At 47.6% G+C, this 24,979-nt stretch overlaps 1 protein-coding gene across 1 annotated transcript in view; it reads right to left on the bottom strand.

The window, feature by feature from the left end:
• Cracdl (CRACD like) overlaps nucleotides 1–19,565 on the bottom strand; it is a 123,602-nt gene extending 104,037 nt beyond the window's left edge. Inside the window, exon 1 of the mRNA XM_041655716.1 lies at nucleotides 19,032–19,565. The gene's annotated coding sequence lies outside the window, so the exon portion shown is untranslated. The remainder of the gene's footprint in view (nucleotides 1–19,031) is intronic.
• Between the last annotated feature and the right edge of the window lie 5,414 nt (nucleotides 19,566–24,979).

Genomic DNA, 24,979 nt, shown 5'->3' with positions numbered 1-24,979 from the left:
TACTGAAAAAAAATGAAGCTGTAATATATATGAATGTTACTCATCTTTTAAAAGTTTTATGTCCCAAATCTCTGTTTAAGATTCTTTTAAAAGCATGTATGTGTGTGTGCCTGCATGAGTTTGTGTATACCACATGTCTGCAGATTCCTGAAGAGGCATCAGATTCCCGGGAACTAGAGTTACAGATAGCTAAGAGCTGCTAACTGAACCCAGGACCCCTGGAGGAGCAGGAAGTGTCCTTAACTTCTGAGCCACCTCTCTAGTCTCCAGCCTGGAACATTTTTAATTTTAGGAGTTTTATAGTCTGCATTTTTGTTTGGTTTGATTTTGAATTCCCCAATTCACCATGCACACGAGGAGCAAGGGGAAGGGACAGAGGCTCTTTGGAAGTGGTTGTAACCGGGAAAGGAGAGGAGTCCCACGGATCTAAGGCAGATCATGAAGTCTGTTACTCTCAACAGGTCCTACAGGCTTGCTTCCACCCTTCTGCTTTGGTACAGCCCATCAAAGTGATTGGAATAAGAATGGTCCCCATATGCTTATATATTTGAATACCTGGTCTCCAGTTGGTGAAAATGTCTGGGAAAGATTAGGAGATATGGCCTTGTTAGAGAAATCATGTCATCGGGGAAGGGTTTTGAGGTTTCAAAAGCCCACACATCCCCAGTCTCTGTCTCTCTGTCTGCCCCTGCCAACCCTGGCTGTGGATCAAGAAGTGATCTCTCTGCTGTTCCTGTTACCATGCCTTTGCTCCACCATCATGGATTCTAACCCTTTGAAACCACAAGCTCCAAATTAAATGCTTTCTTTCATAAGTTGCCTTCATCACGGTGTTTTACCTCAGCAATAAAAAAGTAACTAAGGCACCTACCCAAAGCATCTCCTTCTTAACTAGAACAACAGCGTCTATCACCCAATACCTGCTCAGCTCACTGAAGGCAACCTGCAAAACATGAAGGCTCAGCCAGCAGTGGTGGTGTACACTTTTAATCCCACACTCTGGAAGAAGAAGCAGGAGGATCCCTGTGAGTTCAGGACATCTGATCTGTATAGGACAGTGGTTCTAACCCCTCACTGCAATGCTATGGCCCCCAACCTTAAAATTATTTTTGTTGCTACTTCATAACCGTAATGTTGCTATTGTTGTAATCATAATGTAAATATACAATGTGCAGGATGTCTGATAAGCAACCTTGGTGAAAGGGTTGTTTGACCCCCCACAAAGCAGTATTGACCCATTGGCTGAAAATGGCTGTTCTAGGTAGCCAGGGTTACATAATGAGACCCTGTTTCAAAAGAAAACAACAAAAGCTAAAAGAAACGACGAAGAGCAGCCCTTCTCTAACACATCGTGTGTGCAGCTTGGTTTCTACTTCTTCCCCATGGGTTTGCTTTCTTCCTGCAGCTCCGACCCATCACCCTTCTGACCTTAGATCATGGAGTTTCCTTGCCGACTATGCACTCACCGGAAGTGTTCCAACGGCCTTGACGGCAGTTGACAGGAATGACTCACTGCCTGTGACTAGTGGTTTCCAAATGTTCCCTTTTAGAAATAACACTGGGATGAACATCCTTGCAGAGGGATCTCTACCTGCACACTTAATTGTCTCCCCAGGATAAATCCCTAGAAATGGAATCAGCAGGATAAAGGGAGGAAATCTTTTAAAGGTTTTTGGGGCAGACTGCCAAACTGCTTGGCAGGAATCGCGTTATCTTCCACTCCCACAGTTCCAGGAGACTCCCCGGCACACACCTCCACCTGCAAAGAATACCATCACCCACACGAACAAAAAAACACCAGAAATGTGCTTGTTTGGCAGCAGATCTTGTATCAGATTTTACATGCAACTGTGAGACTGAGACCAGCGTCTTCACAAGCCACCATGTCTTCCACTGTGTTCCAGTCTTTTCCTCTATTCCTAGTTGGAGGTTCCTTCAAAAATCACAGGGGTTCAGTAGGGAGAGGAGGCACAGGTGTTAAACTTTTGGGAGGCTGAGTCAGGAGGGTCTTGAGTTCAAGGCCAGCCTGGGCTACACAGTAAGATCTGATCTCAAATGAACAAAGAAATGGGCATGTTGATTATCTTATTTGTCTTACATGTTGCAAGCATTCTTCCTGGTTACCATCTAAGTGGTGGTTTCCTTCCTGTTTCATTTCTTCATGCATCCTGAAGGCTACACATGCACACATTCTTCAAACACAACAGCTGTAGCCTTGAAGCTTCACTCTCTACTACTATTAGAAAGATAATTCTCATCTCATAATTGCTTACTTATCAACACTTACTTTTAGTACTTTAATGTTTTTATTTTTACTCTTAGGTTTTAATCCATGAGGACAAAGCTCTGTAAGTAAGTAAAGCTAAACAACAACAACAATAATAATAACAAAAACAAAACTAGGCTGGGGCCAAACTAGGGATGTGCCTGGGATTAAATTTTACTCTTAGTTACAGTTAAATAACAACTAAATATATTAAACTACAATTTCCAGACTTTCTAGTATTTTCCATGAAAATACTATTTTCACCCCAATACCAAAATGTTCAAATTATTATAAATATATATTTCAATATCTGGTCATCTCCCTAGATTCTGGCTGGAAATTATATTAAGTCTACAAGTTATTTGGGGAGAAACTGAAATATTGATGGTATTGATGGAACATCCAAACATCTCCACGTAATCATTATGTCCTTTACACCAGTTCAACAGATTTTTCTGAGTTCCCTTCCTAGAAGTTCCAGCTTTGATCCCATCATGAATAAAAGCATTTCCCTGGTGCAGGTCTAGGGCTGTGCCAGGCAACTCCCACCAAGTCAGTCCCGGCTGGTCCCAAAGCTTTGATAGAGTGGGTCACCTCCAGCACTTCCCTAGTTTGGCTTCAGCCTCGTTGTTTTTACTTTGCCTACTTAGAGCTTTTTTCAGGTTGGTTCAAAACTCATAAACCTCTGCCTCAGGCTCCTGAGTAACAAGGACACAGCGCCCCCCCCCCCCCCAAGCCCACTCAAGATGCCTTTCTGCCCGTGAGCCACCCTCATTCCCCAGACATAACTCTGCTCTATAGTCAGACTTTTCTCCCAACTGCAAACGTGCCTGCCCTGGGCTTCCTCATTGGAAAAGGCTTCCCTTTCCCAACCTGAGCCCACCAATCCCACCAGGTTTGCATAAGAAATGGCAATGCCATTGTGGGGGTGCGACCTCCCTCCCCATCATGGCTGCAGGAGCAGTGTACAGGAAATGGATCTGGGCAGCAGCAATGCGCACCCATGTCACAGAGGAGGAGCTCCCCCAACTCACTTCATGATCCACGAGTCAAAACAGAGAAGACAAGGAAGATGGGCGCTGAGAACAAAGGAGGGCCTATGCTTCTCTCCCAGTGAGCCAACGGGAGTATCTTTCAGCCAGGCCAGTCACATTCCTAGGATCTCCTGACAAGGTCTCAGGTTCCTACCACTCAAGGGAAGGTTGGAGCCTGTACTTGGAAATCAAGTCTCCCTGACCATGGCCCAGACTTGCCCTGGGTAAAGGTTGTGTCTCTCACCCCAACGGCACAATAAATTTGCCTGTAAAGCTTATTAGACCCAGACAGTCCCACCCAGACCTCCTGAGTCAGCCTGCAGGGTGAGGCCTGGGCAGCCATGGGGCTACCAACACAGGCCTAACAGGTAAAGGGCCAGGAAAGCCACCTTCGCCAGTGCTGAGGCACAGGCCTCCTAACAGGGAGCATGCCATTTCCTTCTGCAGACTGGTGTGGATGACAATCACAGGGACAGGTGAGAAAGCCGAGATGGAAGTCACATATCCAAGGGTCCAGGCAGGGAAGACCTCAAACAGTTCATGGCATTTGAAAATCCACCCTTTCCGGGCCTAGCTAGAACTGTGCAGGTCCTGTGATTCCCGAGCATCCACTTCTCACAGATGTCTAAGTTGGTCCTGAGCCTGCAGAAACAAGGCATCTCCACCGACAGGATGGACTGTGGTGGAGGTGGGGATCCCTGCAGTCCCTCGTGTTCCATTCTGTACCACAATGAGCCAAGTCACCAGCTTAGCCCTGCTGTACTGGGTCACTCCCATCATTGTGATTCTGGGTCACAAGGACCCTCTGACACATTTCTACCCATGCTGACACGGCTTTCTTAGGCTCATATATTTTTGTCTTCAAGACCCCTGCTCCATTAAAACAATTGACTAAAGCTGATTTTACTACTGAAGCAGTACAAAAATGAATATATCAACATTGTCTATTAAAACGTTTACTTTAACCCCAAGGTCACCTTTTCCCTCTGATCTGAAGCAATCAGAAATGAAAACCCTTCGACACTGAGTCTCCCTGCCCATAGCTAGCCCTTCCTGACCATGATCCCCCACGGGGTCTTATGGACATCCCAAGTGGAATGCCCAACTCGAGCATGGGCTATGCCCACATCTTAGACCCATAGAGCCCTCAGAGCCCTCACTACTCTCTCCTGGAGCCTCACTACGCATAAGTGGCAGATTCAGAGTGCTCCCAGGATCCTCAACAGCCGTGAGCTGAAGGAACCCTGGGCAGAATGAAGAGAACTTTACCCGGTGGGGACTAACGTTGCAGCAGCCGAGACTTGCTCTAAATGAGTTTGTACGAGGCTGGGCGGTGGTGGCGCACACCTTTAATCCCAGCACTCGGGAGGCAGAGGCAGGCGGATCTCTGTGAGTTCGAGGCCAGCCTGGTCTACAAGAGCTAGTTCCGGGACAGGAACCAAAAAGCTACGGAGAAACCCTGTCTCGAAAATCCAAAAAAAAAAAAAAAAAAAGGAATTTGTACGAATCCGTTTTCTTTACCCTAACATATGCTTGATATAAGTCAATTCAAAAGGAGCAAAGGCTTAAACACACACGAAACAATGATGACTGATCCTGGTGCTCTGGACCATGGTGGCACTGGGCTCTGAGGGGCGAGTTATGACAAAGGAGTCTGTTTGCTTAATGGCGTGGCAGAGGAAGGAACCAGGATCTGATAGCCCCTTCAAGGACACGCCTACTTCCAGTGATGAAATGACCTCCCACTTGGCTATGCCTCTGAAAGATTCCACAACCTCCCGTATCCAAACTAAGTCAGTATTGTGCTTGACTTTCCGGTGGCAATGTAGTTCATATTCAAACTGGCTTGACACCCAGCAATGTCTCAGAGCTAGGTATAGGCTCATGTTCACCAAGAAACCTGGCTTCTGAGGGGGCGAGACATACCTATAAGAGAGCCAGAACTTAGGAGAGTTCAATGGGAAAGGGGGGATTTGGGAGACACTCCTGTCCCTGAGTGGGCAATGCAGACAGCCTGTCAACTTCTATTGCTAATATTCCATATGGCCATGACACTTCTGTCTCTTTGGTAGTGAACATTTGCTTAACGCTTGGGATTGTTTTTAATGGCTGAAAGCTAAAAATAAATGAAATCCAGAATTAAATAGAACAGAGCAGTGACTACTCATTGGAATTTACTTGTTCTCTTAGCCCCGCTGCTTAATTGGAGTTTATGTTTGGCTACTTCTTTGAGACATTATTCTGTTCAGTCACACAGGTTTTTTTATAGAAAATATTTTAAAGAATATTAGGGAGTGGAAAGCTATACTTCATCTCTTCGTTGAGGTGAAACTCCCAAATGCAGAGGTGCATGACTACAGCACCTCCTAGTAAAAACTCTTGAAATTACAGGCAAAGTTCTCAAGAGGAAAAATAAACTACGGAAGGCAGTCTGGGCTACCTGCTTCTCTGGAAGTCTACACAAATGAATTTTCCAAACACAAACCTTAATTATCTGTATTTGAAATTCTTATATACAAGTACTATCTTGAAAAGAAATATTATATCACACATGTATGCAAGTGATTTTTAAACATGTGTGGATGTTGAGAGGATTAATAAAATACAATGTCACCTATGAAACCCTCAAGATTCAGTGTTTTTTGTTAATGATGTCCTTCCTAATGACAGACTGTGAAAATATAGTCACTGTCATGTAAGGATTTTCCAAATTGTTCACTATCACATACACAGAGGAGCTAGGAATTGTGGCTTTAGGGAGAGTTGTCAGTTTTTAAGAAACTAAACATCAGAACTAGAGAGGATAAACAGCTTGTTATGCAAGCATGGAAACACAAGTTCAGAACCCTGGTAGAAGCTGAGCAGACACTGTGGCCTTCTCTAGTTTCAGCACTCAGGAGACTGGGCAAGCTAGAATAGTTGGGATTGGCTAGCTTGGGTTCAGCAGGAGAGTTTGTCTCAGTAAATAGAGTGAAGTGTGATAGAGGAGGACGTTCAATGCCAACTTCAGATTTACATATATACACAAGTGCACCCATAGGCTTGCAAACACACACACACACACACACACACACACACACACCCCACATATACATGCCAATATGAAAGAGAGAGAGAAAGAAACCAACACTATGGTATATTGTATATTGATCCTTTGACACTTTTCAAATCATTGCTTTTTGTATGTTAAAGACTTGATCCCCAGAGAAAAGGTGGTGGTACCGAGAAGGCAGTAAACATTCAAGAGGTGACACTTGGTGGGATTTGGGGACTGCTGTTCTCTTTGCTTTCTAGCCATGTGTGGCCAGGCTGGTCCACCCACAGGTTCCTTGCCATCACCATCCTACCACAGATCTTAAAGCAGTGGGCCAACTGACCATGCATTAGAACCTTCAACGCTATAAATGAAAACAAACCTCTCTTTATAAACTGGTTAGCTTAGGCACTTCTTGAAGTGACAGAGAACTGGCTAGAAAATCTGGGGAAGGATCCAGTATGAACTTGAATTCGGTAGACAACCAGTAGCTGAAATTGCAACTCTGGACTAGAGACTGGATGGCCATCAGAAGAGGTTGAGACATGTGATACCGAATCACAGTGCTCATTTAGGAGTTGAGGAGCAGCAGGAACAGATGATGTTTGGCAAGTACCTGCTCCTTCAGTTCATCCAGCACAGGGTAAGCAGTTCACTGGGGATAGCCCTAGAAGCCAGACAAGTCAGAACCACAGCCGTCCACAGCCACCACCACCCTCACCCAGTGCCAACCCAGGATCCAATGGCCTCTGGGCTGCAGCCACCAGATCTGAACTCTAGCCCACTCCCTCAGGCCCACCTGGGTCTCCTGGGCTGGTGACGGGGGAGCCATGTTTGCTTCCTACCTGGAGTTTCTTCACCTTAAAACAAAGATCACCATTTCTACTTGTTTTTATTTTATGTGTATATGGGTGCTTTGCCTCCATGCCTGTCTGTGTACCACAAATGTGCCTAGATCCATGGAAGACCAGAGGAGATACTGGATCCCCTAGAACTAGAGTTCCAGGTGGCTGGGAGCCCCATATGGATTGTAGGAATTAAACCCAAGCTCTCTGGAAGAGCAGCCAGTGACCCTAACTACTTATCATCACTCCAGGTACCATCCCCTACCATCTCGAGACTTTCTAATTAGAGAGACAGTCATCAGATCTAACTACTCTGTAAGTACCTAACCACGCTTGGAGCATAGCAGTTGATCAGCCAGCTGTGCTCTCCCTCCATCCTTCCCTTTAGCAGGTGAAGAAGGACTCAACAGTAGTCATCTCATGCTGCTTTGGTTGGAGTGCCGTCTGTGTCCCCCAAAGCATCACGTACAGGAACCTTGCTCCTCAGTGCAGTGACGGAGGCAGAGGGTCCTTCTAGAGAGTGGAGCCCACTAGAAGACAAGTAAGTCCTTGGAGTGGCACCTCCAAGGGATTTAGGCAATTCTCGGGGGATCCTAGTTATTTAGTTCCAGTGACAGCTGATTGTCAAACAGAGTAAGTGAGCCTGCTCCTGAGTCTCTCCTGCCACATAACTTCTCCCTCTGCTGACAGTTTTCCCCACCATGATGCCAGCAGCCATCATGTGATGGAGTCAGAAATGCTTCTCAATATTTTATGAAATGGAACTACCAGATACGTCCATCAACATCCATGTGCCTAGATCAAATGTGAAATCATGACATTCACAGGAAAACACATGGAACTTGAAACATATGAAGGAAAGTAGCCCATACTCAGAAAGATGAAAATTACATGTTGTATCTAATAAATAGATCCTTGAATTTAATTTTTGTGTATGTGTATACATGTAGGAAATACACTTCATTAAAAAAACAGAAAAAGGATTGTATGAAGAGAAAATAGAAATATCGAGAGGGAAGAGGGCGATAGAATGCAGGTGGCATGAATACAGAAGGGTATTTACTGAGGCATTCACATGTGGCCCAAAGATGCCAGAGTCATGCTACTAAAGTCCCAGTTAAACAAACCTCTTTTCTTCAAGAAGTGCCTGGCCTTGATTATTTTGTTACGCCCATAGGAAACGGCTTGTAGATGTGCTCACTCTTGGGTTGGCACGGGGTAAGCACTACACAGGCACTGGTGCCCCCACCAAACTCTTACAACACCCCTATGCGTCAACACCAGTCCCTTCCCAATTCTCAGGAGGAGGACAGAAGCAAAGAGACTGAAAGAGCCAAGGTTTGGACTTGGAGCTCTACTTTGAGATGGGCTGGAAGCTGTCAAGTATCCCTCCCAACACAGCAGAGAGCCCTGCCTGACACCTCACAACCCCACCTCCCACCACACCCAAGGCAGGCCCAGCACAGCCTGCCATCTACTCGAGTCTCACCAAGTGACGACCGTCCACCATTCCTAGCCACAGCAACGTTCCCCTTGCTCTGACATCCGTCATCCCCATCTGCAGCTTCCACACAAGCCACAGTTTCTAATCTCCTCACAGCATCACAGTGTGAGGAAGACGTTGGGGTCAGGCTTCACCAAACAGCAAGGGCCTGGCTAGAGCGTCCAGTCAGTGCCCCGCGTCCTATGAGCTTCCCAGCCCTGCCCTCCTGTCAGTTGCTGAGAGAGGGGGAAGGGAGAGGTAGGAGGGAGTCTTTGCCATCACTACAGTCTGGGGCTTCAATAAAGGACGAACCACAGGAAAAAGCTCTGATGTGGACCGGAGATGAAGGAAACCCTCCCAGAACCCAAATCCAGCTCTAGCCATGACCACATCTAGCAAGTCATTCTTGACACTGAACGAAACACTGAAGACTTCACAAGGACATTCCCCTGCTGGGCATTTCCAAGGTCAGGGTTTATCACAAAACAAGAAGATGCAGGCTGGAGAGATGAGTCAGTGGTTAAGAGCCCTCGCTGATCTTCCAGAGACCCTGAGTTTAGTTCTCTGTACCCATGTCAGGTGGTTCAAAACCTCCTGTAACCCCAGCTTCAGGGGGATCTGATCTCTGCATTCACTCTTACACACACACACACACACACACACACACACACACACCCTTTAAAATACAAATAAATTAAAAAAGAAAGATGGTCCCTGGTCTTCTACATCATGATAACGTGGACAAGTCCTGTGGCTACACTGTCCTTCAGTTTGCTTCTCTGTAAAACAGTGGCAGACACAGCAAAGGAACAAGCCACCCTGAAGTCCTTGTTTGCCAGCTAAATTGTCTCAGGGTGATAAGATGAACATCCACAGGGCATGTGGCATACGAGAGGGCAGCTTTGTCACACTGGGGATGCAAGCAGTGTGCCATTCTCTGGCTCTGGTTGGCCCCCTGAGCAACTCTGGCCCAGATCCCCTGCTTCCCTGAGCCTCAGTTTTCCTCCTTCTAAACTCACATAAGTGACTGGACGGATCAAATGAGAGAGTCAAGGTGAAATTACTCAAAATAATGATAATCCATGTTGCCATAATTAATTATTCGAAAGCACGGGTCAGTGAGGGTTTGTAGCAGGCCTACTGAATATCCAGCATTCACACCCCTCCTACTCCCCCTCCTAGTACCCCTAAGAGATGCATTCCACCTGAGGAGAATCGAGAGAAATCAGCTTCTGGTATTGAAATAACTATCAGAGTTTACTTCATACAACACGACCAGTACAGACCCCACAGGAAAGGAAAATGGATTTGTGTAGAAATCAAACCCTACTTTCAATCTGTAAGGGGAACGTGACAGAGACACCTGGGGTGAGAGCCTGGATGTGGGAGGCTAAAAGAATGAGAAAAGAAGGAAGGGGGGCAAGGAGGAAGAGAGAAAAGGAGGGAGGGGGACAGAGGAAAGGCAAATTGTTTGGTGAATATCAAATCACTACTAGTTCCCCTTTGGTCAAAAACCACAGGTTTCCTGGATAGACCTAGGAACAGCATGACCTGCTGGGCCCATGCAGGGCTTATCCCCAGAGCAGGTAGGGGCTCCCCCTTCCAGTGCCCTTTCCACCACCTAGAGGAGCACCACCTCATTTAAATAATTTACCCATCAGGAATGATGCTTGCTGTTGGGGTCAGAAGGACCCCACCATCAGATCCGTGGCTGCCCGCCTCCGTCCGCTGTCTCCCATGTTTCCTGTGCCCCTGACAGTGTTCCCAGCTGCTAAACACATGGTCTTTTAGGAAACTCTTACTCAGCATGCTGTCCCTTATCAACAGAAAATACAACACCCTACTTAGGGGGCTCCCGTCTCCCCACGGACACCAGAATTCACAGTGGTTCCATACAAAAGCCCAGTGAACAGGGAAAGAGAAAAATAAGCTGACTGCTGATCAATTATGACTCACGAAAAAAAATCAGCTATTTACATAGCAGCAAATTAAGTGTTGCTTCCCACCCACGCCTGGCCATGCAGGGCTCCTCAATATTCACCCCGCACTGAGAAAGTGTGAGAACACTCACCTCGCATCTCATGTGCCCTCTCCTTGAAGGCAGGTCTCCTGCTGCCCTGATTTCCCAGTTCTTGGCTTGCAAGCACCCTAAGTCTGAAAGGGTTGTCAGCATCTGTCTTCGCCTTGTTTTCCCACCTGTTCTGATCCTCAGGCTGGAAGCTTCAATCTGATTTCTCTATGACAACAGAGCTGGGACTTCGGGGCTCATGTCAGGAGGCACCTGCACAGAAGCCTTCAGCCTTCCCATGAATGCTGGCAGAGGTCCTAGATGCTCGAGCATGTCTCCACGGGCTCTGAACAGCAGATGAGACCCTCCATCCATGGAATGGGTGTTTACAGGCTGAAGACACGTAGCCCGAAGCCACCAAAACTTCCCAGAGGGCCAGATCTGCCCTGTTGTCGAGATTCCACCTGGGTGTCTAGCCGAGGACCAATCTGTCAGCCCTGCATTTCCTGCCTTCAGTCATCTTCTGCTTAGATTAATTAAGACTGAGTTCCAAATAACACAGATGCTGTCAACCAAGACCCATGAAATCTCAGTACCAATTCATCTCATGGGAAAGAATCTTGGTGTGAAAAAAAACTTAATTCAGGCAGGATGCATCAGAGGAGGAATCTTGTCTATATACAGGAAATAGACATCAGGGTTAAGTACTCAGAAGTAATCAGACAATTAATTATGAAGAAACAAAACATGGACGAGGCTGGTCACGGTTGTTCTGTTACTAATGGTGGAAGATTAGAAATGACTTAACTAAATACATCTATCCAAGATGAGGCTTTGATGATGAAATTAAGACCTACCCATGGAATGGATCCACCCCAGCCAGGGGACGGATGCAAAGAAGAAATACCTAATAATCTAGTAATGTGGAAAAGAAACTCTATACACAATACTTTTGAAAATGTAGCCCACAAAGCAATATGGACATCACCTCTGCTTATAAACAGTGCCCATGCCACAGGATCTTCAGAAGACTGGGGTCCCCAGACCCTGACCAAGGCAACCCAAATCTGCAGATACTAAGTCTCTTTGTTATGTTTTGAATGTTAAGTCTCTCCCACAAGTTCATTGGTCTGAGTACTTGGTCCCTAGTTGATGGTACTCTTTGGGCAGGTGTGGGATCTTTAGGACGTGGGACCTAGCTGGAGAAGGCTTGCCGGAGGGCAGGTCTCAGTGTGAGGATTACAACTTGGCTTCACTTCCAGCACAAACTCTCTCCCTTGCTTCCTAATTCACTGAGAAGTAAGGAGTAAGAAGTGGCAAAGTCCTGTCACCAGGAACACCCTGAACTCTATCATGTCTTCCTTACTACAAGAATTTCTACTTTCAGACGGTGGCAAGACAAAGTCCTTCCTCTCTCAGGTTACTCTCTTGTCAATGATTTGGTCATAGCGATGACAGAAACAACCAATACACCCTTAAGTAAAATGTCAGGGCTGGAGAGATTGCCCAACAGTTAGTGCTTTTCGGATCTGAGTTTGGGTCCCAGCTCCACATCAGGTGACTCAAAACCACTTGCAACTCCAGCTCCAGGAGATCCGGTGCCCTCTTTTGTCCTGCGAGGGCACACACCCATGTGGCATACACTCACACAGACACATATACACACATAAACAAAAATATTATTTAAAAATGGCATAGCATTTGCATAGAAACTACATGTATCTTCCCACATACTTCAGATCACCTCTTGATTATTTATAATGCCTACCACAATGCAAATGCTATGCAAATAGCTGATAAGTGGCATTGTTTAGAGAATACAGACAAGGGGTGGGGTTGCAGGAGGGGAGCTCAGGCATATTCAGTTGAGACAATTTTTTTTCAAATGTTAATAATTTGCAGTTGACTGATCATGGATGCAGAACTCACAGCTATCTACCAAAGGGTGACTGCATATTCTAACCCAGTGCATGCACGCATTCATGGGTCTTCATATGGCACAGGTGCTTGGAAGGATGTGTCTCAGATGATATGGAGATACTTGTTCCTTTTCTGTCCCTGGGTTTGCCTGATGGTGAGACCACTGAGTCTGCCAACGGCATCTGGCCTGGTGCCATATAGGAGAGCAGCCGAAGAGCAGCTGAGCCATGATAGTGAACCAAAGCACAAGTCTGGGCACAACCCAGTCTGTCTGACAGGCCTGCTCAATGCAGTGTGTTCCTTCCTGGCCTTCCCTGCTGGCCCGGACAGGTCCTCCTCCACCCAGAGCCTCCTGAAGTCTCTCTGTTTTAGAATGCGGTACCAGATAAGACACACCTACCACAACACCTCAACCCAAATGCCCGTCTTTTCTCGTGAAGATAATGAAGAAAAGAAGATAAGATGAGCCAGTCCTCAGAAAGTGGTAACTCACCCCTCAAAACACTTGTGCATGCCTGCTGAGATCTCGTCTGCAATCCAAGAGCATACTGAAAGTACAGGGATGCAGAGACACCAAAGGAGGCAGGGAACTAATCTCCCACAGAGATCCTGGCGGACGTTAAACAGGGATTCAAAACTACATGGATTCTGGGTCCTCTGGAAATGAAGACTGCAAATTCATTACATGAATCCTGTAGGAGATATTTAATACAAAAAAAAATAAATAAGACATGTGTGTGTTAAACACAGATAGCAAGAGTCGGGAGGCCCGGAAGATGTCTAATGTTCACAATGTCCTAAATATACCCAGGACAGCTGGGCATCAGATATCATGACACTCTAAATACAGAAGAGACACTCAATATTCATATGCATACGACTATATATTCGAGAGAACCTAATATCCAGGCATAATCCAGTTAACCATGGGTGACACCTGTTCCGGTCATCCCAGTTCAGACTCGCGGAGCAGAGCAGGTCCATGTTCCCTTACTAGAATGTGTACATCCTACAACATGTACGGCCTCACTGCGAGTACTTCAAGTCTGGTGCTCGGAGCCACATACTAGTGGGAAAGTAAGCTACTGCAGAGAGATGGAATGGGAACACCTGCAATATAGCGTGCAGGTGCTGGCGGCCTTCATCCTACCTAACGGGATCTATCCACCTACTCTATCTCTGTCCCTGCTTATCACTGCGTGTTTAAAATTGCATCAAGGCCATTGCCCACCTGGCATCTTCTAGCGTCGGTTCTGCACTACAGCGCTTTGTACTATGGGCGCTATGGGCGATATGCCCATTCTTCTTAAATAATATCAGATCCCAAATGCTAAGTGCTTTGTGTTGTTTCACGGATAATTCTAATTGGGAACTCAAATAAATGCCTTCATACATTCTTTTATTTAGACATTCTGTTAATTTTGTGAGCATGCATGTATGTGTGTGAGTGTGCATGCAGAGACCAAAGAACAGCCTCTCCTATGACCGACCATATGAGTAAAAGGGACGGAGCTAAAGTCAAAGGCTTGGGGTTAGATGCTCTACCCGCTGAGCCATCTCTTTGGCCAACACCTGCAAATTATTAATAAGCCATTCTCTTCATTATTTACTACCTAACGTGTGTGGGGGGGGGGTGTACACCACCATTCCTATTCCATGGGGAACCTGGGGTCACAGGCTCCTAAGCAGTAGTGCAGAAACCAAAGCCCGCCCTCCTCACTGGAATGAACTCCCTGCTGTGAGAAAGCGAAGAGTCCCTCTGACATTTCCAGGTCCCACACTAAGGCTACGTCTTTCTAAGTGTCTCTTGAAGACTGTGCGCAACACAACTAGTGTGCCTGGCGCCTCCCACAGACACTAGAATTTGGAAGCAGAACCATGAGAGATTTGGGTGTGGACTTCAGAGGTAAGGGTAGAAGGTAGTCCCACACACCACAGCTAGGCAAAGACCTGAGGAACTGATAGATAACTTTCCATGCCTCACCTCTCCCAAGACTTTCTTAGTTTCTTTTTACAGAAAACCACAAGAACTACTTGAGGCTGCCTCCCCTCAGGAATCTCGTCAGGAATGCTGACGGAAATTCCTAGGTTGGTGGTTGATGCTGACACACCTGTGCCTTCATTTCCTGGCAGCTCACTACTAAGGTTACAGAGAGACACGGCAGCCACCAAGCTCAGGCTATGGGGGATAGAGAGCTCTTAAAGCAATACAGAGAGTTTAGGGATACGTTTTCAGAATCACACGTGTGTTCTCAGGACCTTTTATCTGACCTAAAAGTTCACAGTCCTTTTCTGGACTTGATGAGAATCATTAACAGGATCTGACAAGAACATGTCACCGTGTGCATTCAGCTTGGAGACAACAAGAAGAGCTTTTTACTCTGGGTACTCTTGCTGTCCTGCCTGCTGGTGGCACTGCTGGTCCCACCAGGTCTCCCAGAAGCGAAGAGATGAGCACACCTGCCAGACACCTGCCAGACACACCGTCGGCAGACGCAAGCTTTAGTGGGTCTCTGGCTCCTTCTCAGATTCATGCGGCTAAGTCTGTTTGAAGGCTCACCTCTTCCAAGGCTCACCTTCAGCAAAAGCAGAACCCAGGGTGAGCAAAAACCAGGGCTCAGACACAGAGCTGCCTCCCTAAGAGCCTGCCTTACTCCCTAGGTAACTCCCAAGCCCTCAGAAGGGACAGCTGTAACCAGATTTTCTGTCATTCTGCCAAGTCATCATACATGCTAGGAATACCGTGGGTCGTTCATAAGATGAAGCAGCATCCCCAGAAACAGGAATCTGCATTCACCCATGGGAATTAAAAAGTCCCGTGCACATAACCCAGGCTGGCCTACCGAAGGGAGTAATGGCACTTCCCTGTCTTGTTTTCCTCCATCTTCCCCCCACCCCGCTCCACATGACTGAGACACCCTCTCTCCAGGGACAGAGGAGGAGGGTAATTAATATTAAGATTGCATTTTCAATTATGGAAGGAATACTGTGATATTTCCATCTGTGTGCCACAAAGTGTGATGATTAAACCAAGACAACCGGCTTACCCCGTACCCCAAGCATTTTATCATTTCTTTGCATTGGGAACATTCGAGATATTTTCTTTCTTCCTTTTTTTTTTTTCTTCTCCTAGACAGGCTTTGTTTGTGTTGCCTTGAGTCCTGGAACTCGCTCAGTAGACCAGGCTGGCCTCAAACGCACAGAGATCCTCCTGCCTCTGCCTCCCAAGTGCTGGAATGAAAGGTGTGTGCACCAGCACCCTGCAAAATATTTTCTTTTTGGATTTGAAATGGATAGTAAGTTATTTTTTTACCTATATTCATCTTGCTGTGCCGGAATATGATGCCCTCATACAAGAAAACTTACGTTTACATTCCCTTCACAGATCAGTGAGAAAGCTTAGCTGTTTCAGTCTAAGGCTCTATTCTAAGCCTGGAGTTCAGCAACAGAGGAAACAACCTAGGAAGCCTTCTTGGTCACAGATATTGAAAGGTTCTTCTGATCCTGGGAGGAAACGGACTAGGAAAGACCCCCACGCCCAGGACCTATTGAAGGTTGAAGGTGAGGTGGCAAGCATGGGGAGCTTTGGTCCAGCTGTGTGTGATGTTGGGAAAAGGCAGCCTAGTGTGGTTTCAGAAAACCTCCACAGGTTCTCTGCTCTCTAATAGGGAGGGACTTTGAAGCCTTGGGGGAGAAGTCTGAGAGCCTATGCAAAGGTCAAGAGTGAGACCCAGTTAAATAAAACGCAGCAGAAACCCTAGCCAGGAGACCATTGGAGCACTGGGGTGAGGGTGGGAAGTTGAGGAAGAGAGACTCCCTTGAGAACAGCAAGAAGACCATCACCAAAGAGGCAACCCTCCCCATGTCCAGATGTCACCGTGGCTTCTTCCTGGTGTCTGGCCACCACCTCAACAAGAAGGAGCCTAAAGAAAGACTGGGGGTGCAAGCTACTTTAAGTTATACAGTGATCGAAATATCACTTGAATTAGGCCCAAGAAAAACAGAAATCCTGAGCTAGAACTAAGTATACCAGAAAGGAAGCCAAAATACTCTGTCTGGTGGCAAAATTAAGTTTACATTAAAAAAAAATAACAAAAAAACAAAAACAAAAAATTGCACCCTTTCACAATAAACAGGCAGAAGGAAATGTATCCATCCTGATTCATAGGCTTCCACTGGTTCTCTGTACAACACAAACAATATTTATAAGACTATCTGCCTGGGCTAACTTCCAGGGCAAAAGCACATGTCTCCAGCTTGCCAAGTCAAATGCAGGCCTACCAGGCTGTCCCAGAGAAAACTTAGTCTACAGGAGGGCCCCCACGCCTTCGCACAGTCTCTCGTTGTAACTGAGAACTCTGAGAGCTGTTTGTTACACGCCAGCCATTCCGGCTGCTGTAACAAAGTGCTATAGACTGTGGCTTATAAACAACAGAAGTTTGTAGCTCACAGTTCTGGAAGTCTAGGATCCAAGTACGAGCCGATCTGGTACCCACGGTGATGGTTGTTTCCTGACTCACAGACGGCACCTCACGGTGTTCTCACACAGCCCAAGGAGGGAAGAAGCGCTCCAACCCCAGGCAGAAGGCACCGGCGCATAAAACCATCACCATAGAGGCTAGGCTTTCTGTACAGGACTCTGGAAGAGTCCGCACACGTGCGCGCGGCACACGATGCAAGCACGCAGAGTATTATCATTTCTCTCATTCTCTGTTTGTTTGTTTGTTTTTGTTTGTTTGTTTGTTTGTTTTTCGAGACAGGGTTTCTCTGTGGTTTTGGAGCCTGTCCTGGGAACTAGCTCTTGTAGACCAGGCTGGTCTCGAACTCACAGAGATCCGCCTGCCTCTGCCTCCCAAGTGCTGGGATTAAAGGCGTGCGCCACCACCGCCCGGCCTCTCTCATTCTCTGTGAAGACAAACTGAGACTTCACAGCAAGATTTGACAAGGTCCAAAGAACCACGATGAATGGTGACGCACCTACCTAGGTCAACTATGCTAGCAGATACCATGTGCCGAATCTCATGCACTTGCCAGCTCCTGCAAGATGGATACTCCACTTCGTGGATACTCCACTGCTTCTATAAATTGGCAAGACTGCTGGGGAGGTAGAGCAAATCTAGAACACCAGTGAGTCAAAGGCAAATGTCTCCGAGGTTACAAAAAAAAAAAAAATCAGTAATGTTACTAGGAATGTTTCATGCAACATTTTGAAGCATTAAATTTGAAAATCCATGATGTACAAAATACCTCAATTTTAAGTAAAGGCAGGATCAGCCTCCCTGATTTCTCAGTCTTGTCTACTGCTCTGAGATGGAATTGCACAATACTAGGACTGAGCCTGGAATCCAGCCCAGCTAACGCAGGCAAGGCATCTTCACGCCACCCCACGGGGGAGCTTTCTCTCCACCATTTTATAATCTCAAAGAGCTCTTGAGGCGGCCCCAGTCCTCAGTCATCTCAGGTGTGTGTCTGCATGACTGAGCTCCCAAGGAACACCAGCTTGGGGAGATTCGATTTCCGTTGTTGCTATGTGTTTAGGTAAATGGAAGGAAGTTCCAGCCTCCGCCAAAGGACGGGCATACTTTAAAATAGTTGTGGAAGGTGCAAGGTGGGCTTCCAATGGATCACACAGGTGTGTGTCTCCCATCTGGATTTTCTGGTTCAGTTCTGACGCGATACCAACTGTCCACCTGCTACCCGCAAGTCCAGTCACACCAGGGTACACACACACACACACACACACACACACCCGCTTGCATTTCAAAAGCCAAAAGCGAGCTCATTTGGGCAACTACTTAGGCTCTCGACACATGTAAACTCACACTGAAAATGAAGTCCTGCCGGTTAGGAAATGACTGTCCAACAAATATTTGTTGACTCAAATTTTGATTTTTTTTTTCCCCTAAGATTCAACACAGAATCCCTTCTGGTGACTTGTAACCTAAGCTCCAGACCTGTTAAATAAACCATGACCCGAAGCATAAGGACGTCAGTCAATGTCCACTGGTCTCCCTCACCGTGGTCTTTGGAGACAGACACAATTATGCCCAGTACTAAGAATTGAAACGCACGCAGCAAGCCCATCTCCCCCTCTTCCTCTGTTTTCTTAGTGTTAAAACTGGTTAAACTGCTCAGCTCTGCCTCGCATTTCAAAGTTAAGTCCAGCAAAGTGCTCAGAGGAAAACTTTGGGCACTTGCGCGTCTGGCTCCCCTCGCCCCACTGGCCACAGTGTCGTGGATGTGGCCCCCACACGGGTGGCGTGGGCCCCGGGTCCTAAGAGCCCGGGCTGACTGGGCTCTGCCTGCCACCACTTCCCCAGGTCCACGTGGGGACAAGACTTCGGGGACACGCCAGACCCCCGGCCCCGACTCCCTCAACCCCTGCGGGGTCTGCGCTCCACGCGCGCTGCGTGACCACGCATTTCAGACCGCCCCAGGTACCTGGCACTGGAGCGTGGCCGTGCTTGGCAAACGCGCCGGGAAGGGCTCAGTCCTCGGGGACACGCGGGGGCTGCTCCGTCAGAGTGCGCGCTGACCCCCGGCCGCAGCGTCGAGGGCCGGCGGCACCGCGCAGCAGGGGGCGGTAGGGTGCAGGGAGCACGGGGTCTGCGGCCGGGGGATGGACGCGGACACGGGCGCGACCCTCGGGTGGCCGGCCGCGCTGGCCCTGCGCTGGGCGCGCACTCGCGGATCCCGGCTCGGCAGCGCGCGGCCCGGCGGGGGCGGACGCGGCTGCTCCGCTCGGCTCAGCTCTGCTCCGCGCCGCCCAGGCCCGCGCGCCTCCCCCGCGCCGCTCCCGCCGGGCACGCGGGACCCTGGCCACCCCACGCGGTGGCGCTGAGGAGCTGGGAGCCTCTCTGGCACCTGCCAGCGCGAGGCCCGAGGGCCTGGGGACCCCGCGGGAACGCAGACACCCAGGATCAGGGCTGCTGCACGCCACCTCCCTACCACCTGGGCCTCGGAGAGTGGGCGCCTGTGTGCAAGGGAGGGACGTACACGTACGAATGCAAGTCAAAGTTGTTGTTTCATAACCTAGTGGGTCCCAGCGCCTGAAGGCTCATAAGGGGAGCTCCCGCTCTGACTTTAGGTTAATTGCTGTGACACTGGCAAGTGTGGGAAGAAAGGTTGGAGGAGACATCTCTACCTGGCTCCCCAACCCCCATTTAACTGAGGAGCTGCCCATTTTGGGAAGAAACTGGCTGTGATTGCCAGCTCATCTAATCAGCTACCTACAGAACCCCACTTCCCACAAGCTTTGGTCTGCTGGCACGGCCTAGAACCAACTCTCCAGGACCATACCAACCAGAACCTCCGGTGTCATCCGTGTCAAGGAGGAAGAACCAGGAACGTCAACTGAGTCCCAGAAGGGCTCCGAGGCTGCAGTAGCATGAGCCCTAACTGGAAGAGAGGATTTTACCATCAGACAGTGAGCTCTGACTTCACGGCGATGTTAGTGTTATTGGAAGACCTAGAGGATTCCACACCCCAGCGTTGAGCCGTGAGGTGATGGTTTGCGACCAGGGACACCGAGAACCCCAAAAGCCCACACTCGCACCGCTATTTGGAAAAGTTTCTCCCCACAGCTGGCTGAAAAGTGAGACCAAAAAGAGTAGGAAGACAGGAAAAGAACTTAGAGCTAGATCTCATTTAGTTGGATACATAAAAGGAAGTTTGTTGCCTTCTTAAAACTTTTTGATGTAATCATCCCCTTTGGTTCAAGCTAGTCACTTAAAAGTCCCCTTTGATGGTTAAATGAATTAACTCCCTCTATGAAAAGAACATGAACAAATCGTGAATCAGTCTCCCAACCCCCAAACTAACAACCATTCCCAATGAGCAGGTGACTCACCGCGGAGAAAATGAATTGGTTCAGGTGTGTATGTTTGCCTTGTTTGAAATCCTCAGACTAAACTGAACAACTACGAGCAAACAAACCCATGCCCTCACCCATCTTGAGTCTGCTGCTGCTTGCTATTCAGATCCACATGTGTTCCGAACAGCTGTAACCACTAAATATTAATCGACTCCATAAATTATCTTTCTAACCTAAGAGTTTTGTTTCCAGGATATCAGGAGCCTCTCTGGCTTTATTTGTATGTGCTTGTGGGTGGCTTTTGAAGTTCCTGGAGGGTTTCGGGGGGGGGGGGGACCCCAGAGGATCTTGGTGATTAGCTAAGGCTGAGAACACGGTGTCAACACCCAAAATAGAAAGCGGTTGGGAACTCTGTGACTAGGTTAGCAACATGGAAAATGATCTGTAGGCTGGAGAGTGGGGACCTCTGTGCTTTCAAAGAAGGGAATAGGAGAAGGAAGACCTGCCTATTGCCACCCCAGGGACGTTCACCTTCACGGACACCTCTGGTTCTCAGCTGCTGTCCATGAACTCTTCTTAGCATTTCTGTCACCAAGCCTTCAAGCCAGTCGGCAAAAAATAATAAATAAATAAAAATAAATAAAAAAAAACCTAACAGATCCAAGGAACTTCGTAGAACTTCAAAGAAAACACAGTTTCTTAAATCCCACAGAAACTACCACTCAGCCAAGAGCATAGGGTTGGTGACTTTCCAGATGTTAGAAAATCTGTCTTAGTAATCGCTAAACATCCCCTTCCAAGGGAAGAGACCCCCACCACACACACACACACACACAAGACAAAGAAGGCCATGCTACCTCTGGGTCTATTAGGTCTACTCTGGAAACACAGCATTGCCAAAGGGGAGATGCTGTCCCAACCCAGTCACTCAGTGAAATGCTTCAGTCTCCAGGATAACCCTGAACAAAAGCTCTACTTTACTGCCCTGTTACAAGTGAGAGACTAAGGCAGTTTTTTTTTTTTCCCATGCCGTGGGCAAACAAACAAGATCTGTGGCCACAGTCACACAGGCACTAAGTGCAAAGCCAGAGTTCTAACCTATAGTCTGTGTTCTTACTGCTGGGCAGAACTGCCCTCTCAAAGTGGCTTCTAACACCGATGACAAAGAAAGTTTTGAATTTAGAAAAAGAGACTGAGCTGTACCTACTCCCAGAAAGATGCCTCCTTCAGGGCATCAGAAAGCAACGTTCTAAAAAGCTTTTCATTTTTACATTTTAAGTTATTTCTATTTCCTTTTCATTCACTTATTCCTGTGCTGGTTAGTTTGTGGTCAACTTGACACAAGCTAGAATCATCAAGGAAGAGGGACCCTCGATGGAGAAAATGCTTCCCTTAGATTGGCCTGTAAGCGTGCCTGGGGGACATTTTCTTGAATGTGGGAGGGCCCAGCTCACTGCGGGCGGTGCCACCTCTGGACTGTGAAAGAAAGAAAGAAACAAAGGAAGGAAGGAAGGAAGGAAGAAAGGAAGGAAGGAAGGAAGGAAGGAAGGCCAGGAAACAACTTTCCCACGTGGTCTTGCTTCAGTTCCTGTTCCCAGTTTCTGCTCGAGGTCCTGTGCAGGCTTCTTCTCTAAGTGATGAAGTGTGGGGTGAGACTGCAAACCAAAGACCTCACCACCACCACTGCGTTGCTTTTGCCCAGTTTCCTGTCACAACAGTAGAAAGCAAACCAGGAAAGTTCCTGGCACCATCATCACCATTGTCACCAAGGGGATTTAGCCAGAAATGAATCTCCACTGCCCTGCAGATGCTTTCGTTTAAATGAGAGGCTTATGGTGGAGTGAAGAGAGCGTTAAGCCAGAGATGTTGGGCTTTCTCACCTCAGCTGGCAGAGAAGACATTGTGTTCTTCGGGACAATTCATCCCCAGACTCTGTTTGTGGGTTTCTGGAAGACAGCCAGTTTCTTTGGTTTCAGATTCAGGAGGCAGAGAGCCCCCAGGCAAGCTCTTCCGGCAGAGCTCTGGAGCCAGGACCAGCCTGGTTATCATCCTCCAGTCAACAGACTTGTGGTTGCCCAGGAAAGTCTTGGTGGCTGTGGTCTAATTGAGCCGCCTCGCTGTATGAGGATAATGACTGGAGCCTGAATCCCTGGCACTTACATCAATTCTGGTTGAAGTCATGGCCTTCAAATCTGAATTCCAGCCCTCACTCAGAAAGCAAAGACAAGGGATCCTCCCAAAACTGGCTGGAGGGGCTACGCTATATTAGAGAACAACGAAGGAAGACCCCCAAAGTCACCTTCCACCATGACGGCCTTGTGTGGCTCCCCCATATGTTGCTGTAGCACCCACTCTTCCACTTCAGACTCTTTTCCCAAATTGACCTACTCAGTCATTCCTCAATGCTTGCTCTGTTCCCTTCCTTCTGACTTAACCCATAAGTCCCGCCCTCTCCAGCCCCATGGCCTTGATTGTCACGGCAGCTGCTCTATACCACTCTTCCAGGCACTAGCCAGCGGTGAGGATCCTGAGTCCTTGGTCCTCCCATGACGCTTTTCTGTTTAAACACACAACCTCCACCAACTTCGTCTGATCCTAGAGCCAGGCTGGTTTCCTGGTTGCCAAGAAAATACGCAGAGCCGCTCAGACTAAATACATAAAAGAGTTCTCCAGCCTCACCAGGCTTCTCTTTGCACGTTTAATTGCTTTCTGAACAGCCAGACCCACCAGAGGAGAAAGAAGGGGGGACCACCAGCAGTACAAACCCCAGAGGTCACTGTGACTGCTGTATTGTTGTTGTGTGTCCATTTTCGTTTACTATAGAAAGGGTATTCGAAAGTCTTACGTGGCTGAAGTTAAGGCATGTAAGGGAATGTATCTGAAAGGTAGAGCCCTTGCCTAGAACACTCCAAACCTTGACTCAATCTCTACCCCCATCAAATAAAAAAGCACAGTTGAGATAAAGACAAATAATTTTATACCCTTTTATTTTTTTTATTTTTATTTATTTATTTTGGTTTTTTGAGACAGGGTTTCTCTGTAGCTTTGGTTACTGTCCTGGAACTAGCTCTTGTAGACTAGGCTGGCCTCGAACTTTATACCCCTTTTAAAGAACTACACTGTACTACATGTATATCTCCGTGTGATAAAGAAGTCTTCGCATGTATAAATTCTTAACAACTTGCTAACATTCTGCTATGTGGCTACCTCACAATTTAATGTTTAGGATTTTGCTACTGCCTTGTTTCTGGGGTATGTAACAACATTCCTTGTTGGTATGTAGGTGACCCACCAGGGTATGTTTTCTGGCATCTTCTTCTGTTGCAGACAGGGGTTCCAAGGTGAGTCGGAATGAATGAGCCTGAGGCTCTGGCCCCCACAAGCCTGAGACACAGTTGTTCATGGTTTCATTTGTCCCTGAGTGGCTCCCTGCCGCCCATGGCTACTCTCAGGTGCCGTGTATTCCCAGGTCCCACCAGAGTCTCTCGTGAATATATGGGTTTGCTTCTTCACCGGAAGTTAAACAGTTACAGAAATGTGGTCTTCCTCAGCTGAGGGCACAATGGGAGGAGCTTCCTAGATCATCTGGGAGGGCCCAACACTGTCATAAAACTGCTCATGGGAGAAGGGCCAGATGGTGTCCTGAGACTCTGCAGGAGACTGAGGAAAACTCCCCTGAATATTGCTGCAGGGGCCATCAGCCCAGGATGGCAGGTATCTGCTAATGCTAAAAAGGCAGGGAACCAGTTTCTTCCCCCTTGAGCCTCCAGAAGAAGCCTCCTTGATTTTTAGCCCAGTGAGATTCTTACCAGAACCCCAACCCCCAGAACTCTAAAAGGATTGCGTTATTAAAACTACCAGTTTGGAGCTGGGGAAATGGATGAGTGGGCAAAGTGCTTGCTGCACAAGCATGGAGAGCCGAGTTCAGATCCTCTCACCCACATAACTGGACAGATAGGAGACTGTTGCCCTTGCTGGTCAACCAGCTTAGCCCAAACAGCCAAACAGTCCCAGTGAGAGGCTGTCTCAAAGGGATAAGGAAGAGCTGGAGCAAAACGCCACACATCCTCTGCTAGCCTCCACATATGCGTGGGTACATATGTACACACCATACACACATTCACATGCACACCAGACACACAAACATACACATGCACCCCACACCCAAAGTTTGTGACAACTCATTACCACGATAGCTGACTAATAAAACATTGATTTAGATTTCCCATCTCATTGCTGGGTTCCATTTCCCGGTCCTTGCGCACTGATGTGGTCTGTAGCAGGGGTCCCTCAGACACACTGGGGTCAAATGCTACCTGAAGAAGCATAATCATTACTATTCCAAGTGAAGGCTAGCACTGCCCTACTCGAGTAAGATCTGGACTCTGGTCTAAGAGGCATCCTTTGCTCCTGCTGTTGTTGATTCTTTTCATGCTAAACACTGGGGATCTGTTTTGGAATCCTGACAATTATTTAAATGTCTTTCCGCATTGTATAGACTTCTCCTCAATGTCCATCACAGTGCTTCTAAAACAATTTCCATTTAGCCCACCCAAATGTTATAGGATTTATTATT

The sequence above is a fragment of the Microtus oregoni genome, unplaced genomic scaffold (assembly GCF_018167655.1).
Source record: "Microtus oregoni isolate MIOR12 unplaced genomic scaffold, Mior012 000007F_ref0000211, whole genome shotgun sequence".
Taxonomy (NCBI): domain Eukaryota; kingdom Metazoa; phylum Chordata; class Mammalia; order Rodentia; family Cricetidae; genus Microtus; species Microtus oregoni.
This window is presented reverse-complemented; position numbering and strand designations above follow the sequence as displayed.